This window comes from Suricata suricatta, chromosome 2, assembly GCF_006229205.1.
Source record: "Suricata suricatta isolate VVHF042 chromosome 2, meerkat_22Aug2017_6uvM2_HiC, whole genome shotgun sequence".
NCBI classification, from domain to species: Eukaryota; Metazoa; Chordata; class Mammalia; order Carnivora; family Herpestidae; genus Suricata; species Suricata suricatta.
Genome location: NC_043701.1, coordinates 55,232,068 through 55,251,721, shown reverse-complemented (window position 1 = coordinate 55,251,721; position 19,654 = coordinate 55,232,068). Strand labels below are relative to the sequence as shown.

The 19,654-nt window shown below is 39.8% G+C and overlaps 1 long non-coding RNA gene across 1 annotated transcript; it reads right to left on the bottom strand.

Moving 5' to 3' along the window:
* Positions 1-11,658: 11,658 nt before the first annotated feature.
* Positions 11,659-16,741, bottom strand: LOC115306246. The gene is made up of 3 exons (XR_003915266.1): positions 16,573-16,741; positions 11,922-11,936; positions 11,659-11,835 (listed from the first exon to the last, which is right to left on the bottom strand). It is a non-coding gene; the product is annotated as an uncharacterized LOC115306246 (long non-coding RNA).
* Between the last annotated feature and the right edge of the window lie 2,913 nt (positions 16,742-19,654).

Here is a 19,654-nt window from a genome sequence, read left to right as displayed (position 1 = left end):
CTCATGGTGCCCTAAAGGTATTGGTTCCTTTCCCAGGGAGCAGCTCATTTAATATCCCAAAACTAAAGTCTTCTGTTCTTCTTTGCACTGTCTTTAGAGTCTTCAACTATTCCTCTAGGGTGTGGTCCATGGAGGAATGTTTTAAAGTTGCCAAAACTCATTCTATACCTGAACCTGATCTCTCCTCCTATATGTGGGAGGCTGATTCCTTAGGTCTGATGTCATCATTTGTTTTTAATCTATAATAACTTCATCTTTTTATATTCACTCCAATATTTCATTCAAGATCAGGGATTGACAAATGGGGGCCTGTAAGCCAAATCTGGCCCACCATCTGCATTAATACTGTCTACCATTTAAAAATTGTTTTTACAATCATATTTCAATGGAAAAAATCAAAACAAAAATATGCTAATGAGGCAGGGAAATTATATGAAAGTACTTACATATTATCTTCAACTTTACCTCTTGGACTGCAAAGCCTAAAATATATATGTGTGGCCCTTTACAGGAAAGTTTGCCAAACCCTCGTCTCAATGTTAATTCTGTTGTTGAATATAGACCAATCCATCCCTTTTTTGCAAGGGCTCCAATCTGATAAGGACGACATTTTACATATTTAAGAAAATCTCAAGAAATGTATACAGACCAGGATAGTTCAGTTGTTCATAAATTTGCCTTCCGTTTAAGGATAATAAGAAAGCATGCCATTATCTTGCTTACATCCAGATATACCAGATGAACTGTCGCACCTCACTGTTGTTCTTGTTTAGCAGGTGCTTCAGTGAAAGCTCAGGTCAGTTTGACACAACAGATTCTTGGGCGCTAGTCTCCTTTTCTAACACCCAAGATTTGGCACAGAGTTTTTCCAGGACTTAGTGGTGGCTCTCTGGCCTGAGAGAAAAAAGCCCGTGCTTCGGGGTAGGGCACTACTACTACCATGGGTAAGCTCCCCAGTCATAGTGGGATTAATGCAATGAAAATCTCAGAATAGTTCATGATGCCTACAACTGCCATGTGGTGGTTTCAGGACTTATTTACTCATGGGTCTGTCATTCCAAAGTCTTTGGAAGGAAAAGAGAAGGTGGAAAAGGTACACCTGACTCTTAGCCAGTCGTAGGACTCTCCTGAGTGGAAACTTGTTCTAGCCTCTCACAGCTGACTCTAAGCTCTGGAAGGGGAATATAAACTTTGGTGGGTAGCTGGCTGTCTCTGCCATGACGTTTCCTTTTTTCCTTTGGAATACTATACCTATCTTTACAAATATCTATACCTCTTTTGTCCTCTCATGTTGTCTCTTTAAGCACTGACAATAGGCATGTGTGCTGAAGCGAGTGTAGAAAAACTATTTTAAAAAATCAAGATGTTCTAGGGGCACCTGGATGGCTAAGTCAGTTAAGCCTCCCACTTCAGCTCGGGTCAAGAGCTCTCAGTTCGTGAGTCTGAGCCATGAGTCGGGCTCTGTACTGACAGCTAAGAACCCAGAGCCTGCCTCAGATTCTGCATCTCCTTCTCTATCTGTCCCTCCCCCAGTCACACTCTGTCCCTCTGTCAAAAATAAATAAACATTAAATTAAAAAACAACAACAAGACGTTCTATTAGAATTACTTCACATACTAAATTATTATATTTTGACTTTTTAAAAAATTTTATTATTCTACCTTTGGGTTTTAAGATCATTTTCTTTAACAGAGGTCAATTTAGCAAAGGCGCTTGGTTGCAAGCAATAGAATCCCAACTTAAACGAGCTAATAGAAAAGAAGGTAGAGTATTCACAGGCACAAAAGACCTAAGGAACCATAAGCTTGGGGACTGGAACTAGCCTCTCTCCCTCCACCTTTTCCATGCTCATGTGTCTATCTGACCTCATTCTTTCTCACTGGGGACAAACACCAGCAGCCCCAGTTCATAGCCCCAAATGTCCTCATCTAATATTTTAGATGAGGAGATCTGGGGCAAGAATTTTGATTGGCTGGGCTTGAGCCACCCACCAACTCTTAGACCAATCACTGTGTCCTTACAAATGAAAGTAAAGTAAGGAGCCAAACCTAAGCCTCTCCACACCATCCCTCCCCCACCACTCCCAACTCCACCTAGACTCTGGATGGCCAAGGGTCAAGTGGTGGGAATCCTTGCTGGCAAACACACAGAACCAACCTCACTCTCTCTGGAAGCAATCTAGGACAGGGGATTCCTTGGTTATGTCATCTATTTATATCCTCCTGCGGGCACTCACAGCCCACCAAGACCTAACACCTTCTTGTTTTTCTTTTTGTTTTTAATTTTTCATTTTTGTCTTTTTTTTTAAATTTACTAATTTTTTTATTTTTGAGAAACAGAGAGAGACAGAAAGACAGAGCATAAGCAGAGGAGTGGCAGAGAGAGGGAGACACAGAATCCAAAGCAGCCTCCAGGCTCTGAGCTGTCAGCACGGAGCCCAACACAGGGCTTGAACTCACAGACCGTGAGATCGTGACCCCAGTCGAAGTCAGACGCTTAACTGACTGAGCCACCCAGGCGTCCCTTGTTTTGTTTTGTTTTTTAATAGAACACACCTGGAAAAAAATATGTGGGCCAATAGCAAAGTAAAATATACTACATGCTATGGTTGAGAGCAGAGTGCTATAAAAGTTAGGAGGTGAGAGAGAGCCTATGGGACATTCAGATTAGGATGTGAGGGATGGGCAGGATTACAACCAAGCAAGGGGGTGGGGCGGGTATCTGCAAACCAAGGTTCTGAGAGAATCCTCCCCGGGATGTAGCGTCAGGGTGACGGGCAGAGTGGAAGGGTTCCAATGATTGTCTTGGGGGGACAAGGAATCTTGGGCTTTGGCTGAGGCCTGTGAAGGCCAGAGTGTCAGGATACATAAATTCTGGTATGTCTGTGTGAGAAACAGTCTCATTTCCTTATCGTCTCTCATTGTAGATTCCATTTCCCTCATTAAATTCCAAGCTCCTTGAATCCCCGGGGAAAGGAGCTCCTTTATAGAAAGTCAGCTGTGTGCTGATGTTTTTTTTAAGTCTTCATAAATCATGAGAGTCCTTTCATAAATCATGTAGAGCTGCCTTGCTGTCGCAGCTGCTCTCCACAGATACTTCAGGCTAATGCTTCTATTTGTCCTGGGCAAGACTACCAAGACTTTGGCAATCCCAGAGCCCCTAGCTGCTAGATGCTACCTCTCCCCCACCCCTGCAGGTGCCCAAGCCCTCTTACTGTCTTTACTCCCCCTCTCCCGCCCATCGCACCTAGGAAAACAGGAAAGACTCTGTTATCAGTCACTTATGCTTGATGATGGATTGATTAATTGCACTTTAACTGAAATCCAGTCATACAAGTAGAACCTGTGCTTTCAACCCTTCATTTGCATTTTAATCCTTTTATCTTCCAATGTGGAATGCAAGGCTATTCGCGATGCTAAAAGAAATTCCAGGCTTTCACTGGTTTACAGCAATATTTTAGATGATGGTGGTGATGAGAAGAGAAAAAGAGGAAGAAATCAGAAATCAGGAGAGGAAAGTGGGGGAGCTGTAAAGAAGGAGAAAATGTAGAGTATGTCTGATAAATAAGATATTCATTAAATATTTATTGAGTAGGGGCTCATGGAATGCAGAGACGGATGGATAGTCGGTTCAGAAAAATAGATTTAAAAATTTTTCTTCTCCAAATTAGACAACAAGTTCCTTGGGGGTGAGAAATGTGGCTTTTTTCAATCCCCTGGCACCTGGGATATATTGCCCTACTCAGTAAATAACCAGAGATGTAATAAATATATATGCTGATTGAGGGGTTATATGTGTATTTAGCAAGTATTGCCCAAATTTGTGTCCAGTTTGGAATGTGTTGAAAAATTCTTTCTTAAGAGCCCAAAACCTCAGTCTTTACCTCTAGACATTTGGCTTTTTAGTAAATCAGCTGTGCCTCTTAGGTCCATGACTGACGTCTCTGTACCTCGGTTACCTCATTTGTAAAGTGGGTTGTTGGGGTAGATCAGCAAGCTTGAGCCTGTGCTCCACAGAGACCAAGGGATTTCTGAAAGTACCCCAATGCCATCATGAGTAGAGAGGAACAAGGAAAAGTCCAGGGCACAAAGCCCTCCACCACGGTGCTGCCTCAACATTCCCCACCCCACTGCCTGCATCTGCTTTGTGTCCAGGAAAGCAAATCTGCTTTTATCTTTTAGTATTTTAATGTCTTAAAAGTAAGTTTTGGGGATGCCCCGGTGGCTAAGCCAGTCAAGTGTCCAACTTTGAGATCAGGTTATGAGGTTGAGCCCTGCATCTTGCTGTGCGCTGAGTGGGGAACCTGCTTAAGATTCTCCCTCTCTGTCTGCCCACTCCCGCATGTGCGTGCTCGCTTGCTTGCTCTCTCTTAAAAAACAAAAAACAAAACAAAAACAAAAAAGTCCTAGGACTCCCGGGTAACTCAGCTGGTTAAGTGCATTCGACTGTTAGTTTCCACTCAGGTCATGATCTCATAGTTTGGTGAGTTTAAGTCCTGCAGTGGACTCTGTGCTTACAGGATTCCCTGCTCATGCCCTCTCTCTCTCAAAATAAATAAATAAACTTTAAAAAAGTCTTGGGTAAATTTTTACTTGGAGGAGTGAAAAGTTTCAGGACCACTGCACTTGATCTCTCAACTCAAAATTTCTTTAACTCTTTTATTTATTATTTTAAGACATTTTTCCTAGGATAGTATCTCATTATAGTAGTTTCTCAATTTCTCATGATTAGTATCATTTAATTAGGGATTCAAAACAATGTAATTTCAAAGCATTTGCCACATGTCTTCACACACTAGATGCCAGACGGAAATAGGTTTAGTCATGATCGTACAATTACTATTAACATATTTGATGTGCTTTCCAAAATAGTTGCAAAATCCTCAAGCTATATTCAAAATATTCATTGAATAGCAACTATTAAAATTAATTTTTTTAAACACCACTGTTTTCCTAATCAGAATGCTGAATCATAGTCTTTGGATTCCCAGAGGAGAAACAGTTTCCAATCAGTGATTTTTCTGCCGTGTTGTAATAGAAAAAGAGAAAATCTCATATTAATGAAGATGAGGACACAATTAAATTCTCAATTGGGTGGCAAATGGTTCATGAGGAATCTAAGGAAAATATGTGTTCAACTTCTAGCTTGATGATAACTGTACTCAAAATAGTCAATATGGTTCACCTAAACAGTTATTGGCTGAGGTGAAAAGAGATAAGACAGCTTAGATTCATGAGCTGCAAGTCATTTTAGAATTCACAGATACCTCCATGTCAAGAAGAAACCATTGGAAGCCAAGCTCCAAATAATTAATGTTGGTGTGCAATTACATATGTGTTTGTTTAATGAGGTTCATCCAATATTTCTGACAAACACAAAGACTGTGCTTCCGTCTTCCCTGTGATAGGGCAGCATCATGTGACTAGGTCTGGTTGTATCTGATGTGGGTCAATTCTGAGCTAAGCACTGAATTGTGGAGACAAGACCTTCTAGAGCTCTCCTTCTACCTGACATGACTCTCAGCAACTGGGTCACTGAGTCCCCCAGATGCATAGTCGCATAGTGTCACTGAAAAACAAACCACTGTGGCTTTTGCCATGGAGATGTAAATCTTCATCACTGGAGCTTAATCTGGTAAAGTCTGTGAAAAATAAATTTGCTTCCACCAGGTGGTAAGTAGCCTTTTACCAAACCACAGGCAGGGGGCTCAGAGATAATGCCACACACCCCTTCTGAAAAAGACGAAAATGTCTTTATTCCTCAGGCTCCCATGGAATACTTAAATTCTCTTGGGGGACACTCAAAGAACCTACTTTAATTGGAAGCGTATGACTTTTCTCTTCCCATCTTGAAGCTTTTAAATGGCATGTGTCATATTTTTTGAAAACAAGACCGATTGGGGCAAAAAAATAAATAAATAATTCCCTGTAATGGTTTTCATTTGAACAAGACTCAGAAATTTTTCCACAAAACTTTATTTTTCCAACTCTTTTTTTTTTTTTTTTTTTACTTTACAAGAAAGGCTGTAAAAAGGAAGGGGAAAGAAAAGTCTCCAGAGCGCCTCACCTCTCACGATCCTGGTCAGTGTCTTCCAAGTACATCGGTAATGTACTGAGCACACCTTTTTAAGGCAACTTTGGGTCTTAATATGCTTAATTTACAGAGCTGAGCTAATGGCTGTGGAAGTGGTGGAGTCCCAATCCGAGAGCAGCAGAGGGGAGCTCTTTCCCGGAATGAGTCACACCATCCACATGGCTGCTGAGTTCAGTGGTTCCTGTTAGCCAGAGTTCCAGACTTTATTCCCCTCACTCTTGTTTTTACAGCAATATTAATTCCATTCCTATGAACTGAGGTTTGGACAAGTTCCTCCTTAATTTTTAAAAACATATTAGTAGTGAATCAGAATAGGCCCCAAAACAAGAAAAACACACACACAAAACTTCTGCATGATTCCACTCATGTTAGACCATAAATCCATCAATTCTTACACTGTATACTTCTTTTCCATCATTTAGTTTACTGAAAAAATGAGGGGAACATTCCATCTATCCTGTGATTAACTACTTAGTCACTGAAAGTTTCATTGGTAAAACAAGATGGGATGTAAATTTATTATAAATTTATTTTGGGGGTGCCCCTTGGGAATTTTTTAAAGTACTCTGTCCCCTCCCCTACAAATGCCAAGGGTCATTTGTACTTTAAAGTCTCACTCAAAAAGCATAGAGGCAAGGCATTTAATACTCATGGCTACTTCACTAACTTCAATCATTATTCAATTTATCTCTTTAAAATATAACACTTTAGGAGCACCTGTGTGGCTCAGTCAGTTGAGCATCCAACTTCAACATGGGTCATGAACTCACGGTTCATGGGTTTGAACCCCGCATCAGGCTCTGTGCTGACAGCTCAGAGCCTGGAGCCTGCTTCGGATTCTGTGTCTCCCTCTCTCTCTGGTCCTCCCCTGCTTGCATTGTCTCCCTCTCTCAAAAAAATAAATAAAAAAACATTTAAAAAAAACTATCTGAAAGAAGGTTGCGTATGCCTTGGACTTTCTTTATGTTTTTTCAATTTTTTTAAGGTTTATTCATTTTTGAGAGAGAGACAAAACACGAGTGGGGAGGGGCAGAGAGGGAGGGAGACACAGCAACTGAAGCAGGCGTCAGCCAGGCTCCAAGCTATCAGCACAGAGTCTGAAGTGGAGCTCAAACCCACTAACCATGCAATCATGACCTGAGCGGAAGTTGGACGCTTAACCAGCTGAGCCACCCAGGCACCCTGCCATGAGCTTTCTTAAAAGAAAGAGAATGGACTTTCCAGACCAAAGTTTTCCTAGAATTCTGTGTCTGTGAAATATGTGCATATATGAAAAAAATATATGTGTGTGCAGATGATATAGATATAGATATAGATGCATCATTTGATACATGTACACAAGTTTTCTAATTAAACTTTTTAATATAATTTCATATTGAGTTCCAGCTGCATAATTTAAATATTCTGTGAGTGCCTGAAGACAGAAATATGCCACATGGCAATATTCCATGAAACTACCTGAAGAAATTCATGACAGGAAAACACGGAAGAGACCCAGTTTATTCCTAGTCATTGGTGCAAATGAACTTTCCTTAAGATTTCCAGCATCCCAAACAATCTGTTTTAGATGTAGCAGCCAGGATCACAGACAGAGCAGTTTTAGGCATTTTTAGACTAAAATATACACTTTGTTCCCAGCAACAAACATAACTTCAAGATCCAGTATCTTCTTTCCTCCCTTTGAATCCCTAAGGCATAATAATTCCGTGCAGTTCAGTGCAAAATTTAGCCTTCTGGACTCGCACAATAGAAGCACCCCTCAGGGAAGAGGGGACTGTGGCAGCCATCCCTGCCTTTTTGGAAGGGGAGTGAGGGCTCTGCTCTGGTGAGGCCTTCCTGTCCTTATGAGAGCAGAGTGAACTGGGAGTGAATGGCTCTCCTTGGGGAAAACCTTCTTCCTTTAGCAGCTGAAGCCCAACAGGTATGTTTTTCTTTCTTTAAGATTTCCAGCCTCCCTACTTGGTCTCATTACTGCCAAGTTGCACACAAACATACCCTTGAATCCAGACGTTTTCCGGGCCCTCTGGCCACATCTTGATTTCTTCTCCTGGTTAGGGTTCCATGCTGGGCCTGGTGCTCACACAGAATTACACACGGGGAAATTGCCTAATAAATCATAGTGATCCTGAGCTCCTTATATAAATGGGGGTTTTCTTCATATATCTTCTACCTGGTGCAAAATGCATTGAGGACTGATTTTCTGTGAGTAATTGTGCAATTTTATGCATTTGTAAGAACTCAGGTCTTTAATAAATCAGATCTTTGGAGTCCTGGGAGTATTTTTCTTTATACCACAGACCTGAACATTTTGTATGATTTGTGGTCATTTGTTTTTTTTTAATATCCTGGTTGATTTTCAGTTTGCTTGGTGGTGTTGGCTGCAGACTTGTAATTTCTGCTAGAGTTGAATTTTCCACTCAGAGCAATTTTATAGCTCTCCAGTGTTCATGGAGACCAAAGCAAACATTTTTGCCAATGTTGACCAACTTCATTGACAAACTCGGAATCCTAAGTATAGGCCAGATAATGGACGTGATTCATATCTTACAAGCCCCCCCCCCCATTCATTTACCCAGAATCTGATGCTGGCCTCGTGTGAATAACATTCTCCAGCCTTCTCATCAGGGTGTCTTGGAGTACGGAAGGCCCTATCCCACCCGGAACAAAATGTTATCCCTCATTTCTAGCACATGCTCTCAGGGTCAGCAAAATCTTTTGGGAGAGATATAGGGTCTACACAACCATGAATATCTTTTCTTTTGATTGTGTATGAGGTGAGAGGACACTTAGTGTTCAGAGCTGAAGCAGAATTATCACTCATCAAACCATCAGACTGGTTTTATGAAGAAAACCAATATTATAGGAGTCTACCACATGGGAAGGCAACATGATTTTAAAGAGGCTCTTTCATTCTGTTTTACAAGAATTACCTCAGGAGAATGACAGATACCTCAAATGTCACTTAAGGATAACTGATATAAGACAATACCTGCCTAATGTCATATATATGAAGGCAACGAAAACTCAACACACGAATCCATTGTATATAATCTAGCTGAAGCTAAAATTAATGCTAATTATTATGTATGAGCAGGAGCTCTAAGTGAGTTTTAATTCCACTTGGGAAACAACACCTTCAGAGAAATTGGGGGAGGGGAATTAGTAACATTTAGGCATCTGCTCTATAGCCCATGCTTTATTAAACCTAATTAAATCTGGAAGGAATCATGGATCACACTGTACAGAATAACCACTCAAAACAGGAAAATTAAGAAACATACCCAAGATCACACAGCTAATAATTGGCAGAGTTGAACTAGAACCTCAGATTCTCTGATGACACATTTATCTCCTTAAATTTAGATAAAGCTTTGAGTTTCAGTTTTGAGATTTCCAGCAAAAGTTGGCAAAGTCTACTGAGATCATTCCCTTCCAACGATCCTGCTATTACTTTGGAGGGTGTTCCCACTTACACACATTACCTTGCAAGTGTTTGCATAGTGGCTACCATCCAACATTTTGCCAAGGGCCAAGGAATATACACATGAAATGTAGGGTAATTCCTGTCTTCTAGAAGCTTGTGATCTAGCTGGAAAGGCATGAGGGAACCACCTATAATAGTTTAATAACAGTGCAAAGTAACATTGACCCCTGCCTCCATTCATTTATTTCTTTTCTCATTCACAGTCAGTGAGAGACCTCATTTTTCAAAAGCATAACTCATTAAAACACACTTCCAAAACATTTGAGGTAGCTTACAGTGTTAAAACACTGTGACAGAAAACATTTAATGTAAGACTGGGAGACCAAAAACAGTTCAGACAGATGAGAACATTCAGCCAGAAGCCTTAGAGTACAATGCAAGCCTCTTAATATTGCGGCAAAGGGTAAGATCCAAAAGGACTCTGCTATCCTCTCAAGTTCCACCCAAGGAATACACTCTTTTTTCTAGATATGAAATGTAAAGAGAATTTATTCAAATAGATGGGTAGGCATCAGTGCCTCAGAGGGTCAGCCAGGAATTGGTTGTAAGCAACAGAGATTATTTGAGAAAGTACCACAGAGAATCAATTTAGGGCAAATGTGGTAGGTGGTAGTGTGGATGGTTTTAAGAATTAAGAGTATCCAAAGTTAAATCCAGTCAATCACAGGGTGAGAAAGTCATTTCCTTTCCAGGGGTCTTTCAGTCAGACTATCTCAGATGGTTGCTGGGTTGTTGACTCTAATATTCTCCAATACCGGCTAGCTTTCCCTTTTAATAAAGGGAACAGTGACCTGGGGCTAAATGCGTTCAATAGGTGAGAACATATAGCAATGATTTATTTTATTTAAAAATTTTTAGGGGCGTCTGGGTGGCTCAGTCGGTTAGGCGTCTGGCTTCAGCTCAGGTCATGATCTCACGGTTCGTGGGTTCGAGCCACATGTCGGGCTCTGTGCTGACAGCTAGCTCAGAGCCCGGAGCCTGCTTCAGATTCTGTATCTCTGTCTCTCTCTCTGACCCTCCCTTGCTCGCATTGTCTCTCTCTGTCTCTCAAAAATAAATTAAAAAAATTTTTTTTTAAATTTACATGTTTATTTATTTTTGAGAGACAGAGAGTCAGAGTGCAGCCGTGCTGGACAAGGATAAATATAAATAATATAAAGTGTAATATAGAGTTAAAAAAGCAAGACTTAAAATAGTGCACACAGATTCTCTTATAAGGTTAAAAGCAACTGAAATAAAAATGCACATTTTTAGATATACATATTGATGAAATGAGACTATTTAGAAAAGAAAGTAACAAAATGAGAAGCGTAAGCTTCTAGATGATTGAGAAGTGGTAGGATGCAGGGAGAGAGCTTGTGAGAGGGACCATATGGCTGGATTTAGGTGACTGTCCCGTCCTGGCTTTTACTGAAAGGGGTGGGTTAGACGCATGCTACCTTATTCAAGGTATTTAAGTAACTAACAAAAAGAGGAAAAGTAAGCCTTGAGTGAGACAATGAAGCAACCAAATATAATGAACTCAATTCCATGCATTAGCAGTCAAATAGGAAAAACGAGGGCATTGAAAGGAAGGTTCTAAGCAAAATAATGATACAGGTGTACAGAAAAATGCAACAGACTGAATTCTGAAAAGCACTGCATTGAGGAAAGGCCCTTCCATTTAGATGGTTCAAATAGACAGAAGCTTGGAAGTCAGGTTGAATGGGTATTCAAAAAGCACCTGAAACTAACCTGAAATTAAAACAAGCTAGGAATTTGGGCCACTATGGGAACCACACGGAAACTGTGGACAAAAGAGGACACACAGCTGAGTATTAGGCAAGAAAGCTCAGAGCATCAAGGGCGGTACTGCAGCTGGGGAGGCGGCAGGTCTGATTGCTACTAGCTGAGCATTTTCTGACATTTGGGGGCTTGCCTTTTGGTCTCTTGACGTTCTCAGCCCACATTCAGTTTGGAGTACTCATGAGTAACCTACTTTCTTTCAGAAAGAATTTAAGACGGCTTACAATAATATTTAAAGTACAGCAGGGTAACTAGGTGAGAAGTAGGTGAAGAATAAATGAGTACAAACAGGGGAAAGGGGCCAAACCAGAGGCGGCAGCACTCTTCCTACGGAAAAGGCGTGTGTCAGGAAGTGGTCCAACACACTTGCTCTGTACCAGATGTGGAAGGACAACGGGCACTGTCTTCAGCTGCACTTTTGCAGGATTCCCAGGCACGTTCATCAAATATTGATCTCATAGTGGCTCTTCAGCTGAATGCAAATACAACAATATTTCTCTGAGAAAGCCTTCTTGAGAAAGCTGGACAGGTCTACTGGTTTGGGGGAGCTTAACTTACCAAAGGGTAGCGAACCTGCAAAAACAAGTAAGTTTGTAAGTTTACAAGAGGAAGTAAATCTTAAATGATTAAATAATAGTAGTTCCTGTAATATTTTTGGCAGGAGCACTTGGAGGTCAATTTCCTGAATTGTTCCTGAAATGGGTATTTGCCTCTAAACAGAAAGATCCATGTGGTTTAGATTCTTGAGGAACAAGTGGAATGACTGACCTTTGGATGTGACATGGAAAAATATGGCCTATTTTCCATCCCAGACTGGGCCACCCATTCTCCACATGAAGAGAAGGCAGGATGTGCAGAATGTAAGTGGAGACTTGGGCCTGGGGCCACAGGGCATTAAAACTTTCTCTGTAGGAGACATTGCAGTAAAGAAGATGAAGAGTCTAGAGTAAGCTGGTGATGGGGGATAGCCCAAGCTGGGCAAATGTGGGGAGAAAAAAAACAATAGACAGGCAGTTAGAAGATGAAACGTCCACAGAACTATTCATTTCTAGGAGGCACATTAGTGAATTCTCCCATTTGGAAAGGGGAGCTGGTACAGGGCTACAGGCTAGGGAGTAGCAAGAAACACACATCCCCGGAGAAGATGAACCAAGGAGATTGCTGCGGGCTGCTTGGGGCTGGACGTCTGAGGGGGCGGCCGGGGAAGGAGGCAGAAGGGTAGTAGTTCAGGCTCCAAGGCTCTGAGCATTGCCTCTCAGGTGATAGCCCATCTTTCCATGCCCTTCTTCTGAGTGCGTCCCCTGGCTCTATGTGGGCACCTGGCTTGCTGTGGATAATTTTAGCTTGTTTTAGTCCCCCAAGTAACTAACTCTTTTTAGTTGCTAGGGAAATACTTTTTGTTTAAAATCAACCCTTTAAGGAAGAACTGATCCGGAAACTAGAGTACACAAGATGTGGAGGGAACAAAAAAGCAACCAGTAATAGGGGATTATGCTCAAAATTCCATTTTTTTTTTAAAGACCAATTGGAACAGACTTGAGCAACATAAGAGCTGAGATTCCTGGTTGAAATATTCCAAGGATGTCACACCATTCCTCTTGAAATGCCAATAAAATTGAGATACTAATAAATCACTCTAAGGCATTCCTTAAAATCCTGTAGCAGAAGAAAAACTCCAAGAGGAATCCCTAAAAAACACAGTGTATTCTTCCCAGTGTCCCAAACTGTGGGTCCCACTTGACTTTGACACCTTATATCCCCTGGTAGTTGGATCAGGCATTCATCACCACACTCTATACGATGGCCCCTACTTTCCTCTTTTTTAGATTGCAGCAAACTTCAAAACAACTCCTTTTGGTGAAAAGGAAAAGAGCCAAGAGAGTTCAAGTGAACAGAAGTTGACTGGATGGGAGGGTGCTATGCACACACCTCAGTTCACCAGAGCACGTGCATCCTGGTGAAGGCATGAGGAGTGAGAGAAACAGATGGGTAGCAAAAGAGAGAGTTGAGCCTAATGCTATTACAATTTTTGGTCAGCTCCTGATTTTTCATGCTAAAGTGGCATGACTTCTGAAAATATAAAAGCATGAGTCTTTCCATTGGTTGAACTTTCATGAGAAAGAAAAGTCATAGAGTTTCATGCACCTATAAGCCAGTTACTGACTGACTTCCTCAGGTTTGGGAGATATTTTATGCCATCACCTCAAGCTATAGATGTTGGGAGCTGGTTTCCCAGAAGTAAAGAAAGATGGAAAGGAAGAAAAAGAAATACATCACTTTCCTCCTCACAAAGAGATTTCTTTGATGTTAAATTGGGTGCTAAAAAACTTAGATCTTAACAGATCATGCCCAAATTAAAACCTAGTTTTACAGTATTCAGTAACAAAATTTAAGTCCACTTAAAGGGTGGCTTTTTTATTATCCTTACTAGAATATATTAGGTTGAACCACAGCAAATATTCAACCATTTCTGACCTACAAAATGCAATTTTGTATGGTCCAATTTGATACAATTATAAATACCCCATCATAAACTACAGAGTATAGTCATTAACAAAAACAAAACTAAAATTGGATCCAGACTCAGTATATAAAACTCAAGTTCATGCATTTTTTCTCATAGGAAAATTTTGAAGAACCAAGAACACTTTTTTAATATCATCTAGCCCTGCCCCTTAATTTCTGTGTTTGAGAAATGAGGCCTCAAGAGGTTGATACTTGTATAAGACTATACATTTCTGTAAATCTAATGTATGTTAAATTAAACAAAGGTTACCTTCAGAATATTATGATTCAATCTATAATCTGCCCATGTCACTGATGAAAAAACTTTCTCAAGAGCATGGTTCTTATCAGAGGAAAAGTATACTCACAGGGCCTCCTGAAACATTTGAGAGAGCAAATAACTGTTCTCACCTAAAGATGTCATGTACTTGGTAGTGAAGGGAAGGGAGGGAAGGGATGCCCACAGCTGGAGTGTGATTATCCTGCTCTTCTCCATTCTGGAGCTATTGGAAACTCACATTGACCAGCAAGCACCGGGTTTCCTGGGTGGGGACATTGGGTCAAACCTTCTTCCTTCCCCCTGTCTGAAAGGGTAATGAGACGTAGAGTTGAGGCTGAAAGAACTGAGGGCAGACCTCACTAAGGATCAGTCTGTCCTAGGTAGTACTAAGGAGGGAGAAATTCTCATTGCCGTGTGTATTAAGTCTTCTAAGTAAAGAGAAGCTAACACGTTTAGGAAGAGGCTTAAAAGGAACAGAATGGTTAGAACCTAGCTAGTAGGCAATTTGGGGAGGTAACTTACACATGTCGGAAGAGGCTTCAGCAGACAGTGTGAAGCTATCTTTGAGATTTTAAATATGTAGGGTGGTTTCAATTTTTAAGTGGCCTCAATGCAGTTTGAGCCCTAAGAGAAGGCATGAGGGTGTGGGAATTGGGGAGAAAGGAAGATGAGCCAGAACCCCAAGTAGTCACAGGTAAGAGGCCCAGGCAAAGTCCCCCTCTGACAAAGCAACAGTAAAAGCTGCTGGTTAGGCCTTTACCTAAAAGATATTGAAACCAGCAGTGGGAGCGTTGAAGAGATGCTGAGTAAGGAAGCCAAGTACAGGAGCAGACACATCTTCAGAACAGCAGTTGTGAACTAGAAGTAAATGCAAGAATGCATCATACGGGACTGTCATTCCATGTGAATGTAAAACTCAATGTAATCCATACTGAACAACTGATTCATAAATTTGGGAATCTTTGGGGCATCTGGGTGGCTCCATTAATTAAGCATCTGACTTCAGCTCAGGTCGTAATCTTGTGGTTTGTGAGTTGGAGCCCTGCATTGGGCTCTCTGCTGTTAATGCAGAGCTTGCTTCTGATCCTCTGTACCCCCTTTCTCTCTGCCCCTCGCCTGCTTTGTTCTCCCTCTCTCTCTCTCTCTCAAAATTAATAAACTTTAAAAAGTAAATAAATATATCTGGGAATCTTTCAATGTCATTCATGCAGTTTTCATAATACTATTGTAGCCTAGAAACTGAGAAAAGATCAAGTATTATCATCTATTTCACCACAAAATATATGTATAATTATTAATCCTAAATGTCAACTACTCTCCACCTACCTGGTATTTCCCAAACCCAATGATTTACATCAACAAATATTACGTACGTCATTCTTTAAAATGAAGGACCAGGGGCGCCTGGGTGGCTCAGTCAGTTAAACGTCCGACTTTGGCTCCAGTCATGATCTCATGGTTAATGGGTTTGAGCCCTGCTTTGCGCTCTGTGCTGCCAGCTCAGAGCCTGGAGCCTGCTTCAGATTCTGTGTCTCCTTCTCTCTCTGATCCTCCCCTGCTCATGCTGTCTCTCTCTCTCTCTCTCTCTCTCTCTCTCTCTCTCAAAAATAAATAAACATTAAATTTTTTAAAATAAAATGAAGGACCGTATTTTTTTTTCTCCATAATATTTTATTGTCAAATTGTTTTCCATACAACACCCAGTGCTCTTCCCCTTAAGTGCCCTCCACCATCACCACCACCTCTTTCCCCCCTCTTCCCCCTCAACCCTTAGTTCATTCTCAGCATTCAATAGTCTCTCAAGTTTTGCATCCCTCTCTTTCCCCAACTCTCTCTCTCTCCTCCGTTCCCCCTTATGACCCAGCAATAACATTGCTGGGGATTTACCCAAGAGAGACAGAAATGCTGATGCATAGGAGCACATGTACCCCAATGTTCATAGAAGCAATGTCAACAATAGCCAAAACATGGAAGGACCGTATTTTTAAAGTAACATAAAATATTTTATATTTGTGTGGCACTTGATAATTTATATGGAGATATGCACATGCATTATCTATGCCTGTGGGCCTTCTAATAAACCTATGAAGTGAATGGTACAGGCATTTTAATGACAATTAGCTTGGTTTTCTTTATCTTTACATTCTGTGCATTTTTACATATGGATTTACTAGTATGCCCTACTCCACTGACTCTCCAAGTGTGATCTCTGGACAAGCACCATCAGTGTCACTTGGACACTTGTTAGAAAGACAAATTCTTCTTCCGGCCCTGACCTACTGAATCAGAAATTCAAGGCATTTTAGGTGACTCTGATGCATGCACAGGTTGGAGCCTCACTCCACTTCCTAAGCAAATCATGAGTGCTGCAGGATATATGTCCAATAACTCAGGTATCCATGTGTTGAGACGTAGAATACTCACCTCACCAGCTCCAGAATCTAAAAATCTCAGAACCAACTTGTTATTCCAGAGCTGTTCCACTTGTTTATTTTCCTCCACTTTGAATTTCTAGAACTAACTTAGATCTGGATCCTGTGAAAGACAGATCATACCAGCCACCTAAGGAAGTGCTTCTCTGGCAAAATGTTCATCTATGAGGATCACCTCAAAAAGAAGTAAGTCCCAAATAACAAACAAGCAGCCTCATTAATTATTGCATCATAATGGCCACCCCCAGGGCTGCTGTGATGATTCATTCTGATGCAGTCTCTTGGCCAATATCACACTATCTTGATTCCTGTACCTTTACAGTAAATCTTAAAATCTTACAATTTCTCTAACTATATCTTTTTTTTCAAAACTGTTTTAGCTGTTCTAAGTTCCTTTGTGTTTACATGAATTTTAGAATTAGTTTTTCTATATATGTAAAACAAAACCTTGCTGGGATTTTAACTGGGCATATTGAATCAATTTTGGGAGGATTAGCATCTTTACTCTGTTGAGTCTTCCAATTCATAAACATGGTGTGTTCTCTCCAATTATCTTGTTCTTACTTGATTTCTTTCATTAGTATTTTATAGTTTTCAGATTACAGAATCCATATATGTTTTTTAAATTTATTTCTAAATATATCCTTTCTGAACCTATTATATCAATATATATTTATTTAAATTTTTGGTTTGCATGTACCTTGCTAATATATAGAAATATGTTTCTACATAATACAATACATCATTTTCTGCATTATGATATCCTGCAACCTTGCTAAACTCACTTTTATTCTAGAAAGGTTTTTTTTTTTCTATTCTTTGGAGTTGCCTAGAAAGCCAATCTGCTATGTATGAATAAAGACAGATTTATTTTTTCATTTCCCTTCTGTATGTCTTTCTTTCTTTCTCTTTCTTTCTTTCTTTCTCTCTTGCTTGCTTGCTTGCTTGCTTGCTTGCTTGCTTTACTGCTCTAACATTTCTAGGACAATGCTAAATAGGAGATTTGATACTGGACAATTAACAATATGGCAATAGTAAGGCCTGACATCGATGAAATAGTTACTTTAAATGTAAGGAGATTAAATTCTCCAATCGAGAAAAAAGTGCCTGAAAAGATTAAAAGTAGAAAGATACAAAAGTAGCAATCACTAATAGTGAAATTGGAAAATTAACATATGTGGAAACTATACTACTCACTCCTTAACAGGACCAAAAGATACCAAAAGAAACAGAACTTAAGAAACAATCCCATCAACATTTTTAATACTTAGGAATAAATATAAGCAAGAAGATGAAAGGTCTGTACCTTGAAAACTATAAAACACTGATTAAATAAATAGACAAAAACACAAATAAATGAAAATATATACCAAGTTCATGGGTTGGAAGAATTAATATTGTTAATACATCCATACTAACCAAAACTATGGATAGATTTAATGCAACCCTTATCCAAACTCTATTGGCATTTTTTCACAAACAAAAAGAACAATCCTCAAATTTATGGAACCATAGAAGACTCTGAATAACCAAAGCAATGTCTAGAAAGAATAACAAAGTTAGAGGCATCAAACTTCCTGATTTCAAACTATATTACAAAACTTTAGAGATCAAAACAGTAGATCAGACAAATGGAGCAGAATAGAGAGTCCAGACATAAATCCACACATATCCAGTTAACTGATATGCCAAGAATACACAGCAAAGACAGGAAGTGTCAATAATGATGTCGGGAAAGCTGCATATCCACATGCAAAAGAATGAAATTAGACCCTTATCTTACATCATACACAAAAGTTATCTTGAGGGCTTAAGCATAAAAACTGAACCCATAAAACTTCTAGAAGAAAACAAAGGGAGAAACATCTTGGATATTGGTCTTGCCAATTTGGATATGACACCAAAGCACAGGCAAAAAAGACAAACAAGTAGGACTATTTCAAAGGAAGAAGCTCCTTTATGGCAAGAGAAATAATCAGCAAAATGAGAAGGAAACCCATAGACTAGGAGAAAATATTTGCAAACTATGTGTAAGAAAAGGGGTTAATAAAATATATGAGAAATTCATACAACTAAGTAACAAAATAATAAGGAACTGGATTAAAAAATGGGCAAAAGATCTGAACAAATCCTTTTCCAAAGAAGACATATAAGTGGCCAACAGGTATATGTAAAAGTGTTCAACATCACTAATCATTGGGGAAACGTAAATCAAAACTATGATGAGATATCACCTTGCAGGTGTTAAGATAACTATACCAAAAAGACAAGAGAGAAGAAGTATAAGCAAGGAGGCAGAGAAAAGGGAACCCTTGTGCATTGTTGGTAGAAATGTAAAGTGGTACAGTTATTATGGAAAGCAACATGGAATTTCCTTTAAAAAGTTAAAACTAGAACTACCATATGACTCAACAGTCTCACTTCTTGATATATATCCATGGGAAATACAAACCAGGATCTCAGAAGTACTCAAGTTCATTGCAGCATTATTCATAACAGCTGAGAAATGGAAATAAACTATGTGCCCATTGACGGATAAAGAAAATGAGGTATAGACATACAATGGAATATTATTCCGCCATAAAGAGAAGGAAATCCTGCCACTAAGATAAGATGGGTAAACCTGGAGGACATTATGCCAAATAAAAAAAGTTAAAAACAGAAAGACAAACATTGATCTCACTTATATGTAGAATCTAAAAAGTTGAGCTCAGAGAACTACTGAGTGGAATGGTGATTGCCCAGGATTGCCCAGGGGTAGGAAAAATGGGGATGTTCATCAAAGGGCACAAACTTTTAGTTATAAGGTTGAAAAGTTCTGGGGATCTAATATACAGAGTAATGATTATAGTTTATGATACTAAAATGTATATGTTCAATTCGCTAAAATCTTTATCCTCAGTCTTCTTTTATACAATCATGATACCACAGTAGCTCTTCAAAATCACCTCCCTGGTCTAGATTACCTCTGACTTTTGTGACTTCGCCAAATCCAAGCAAGAGTATTAAATCAGTTCTGAAATGGGACTTACAAACCTATATTTGAGTAAGGTCATATTTATCAGAATAATTTT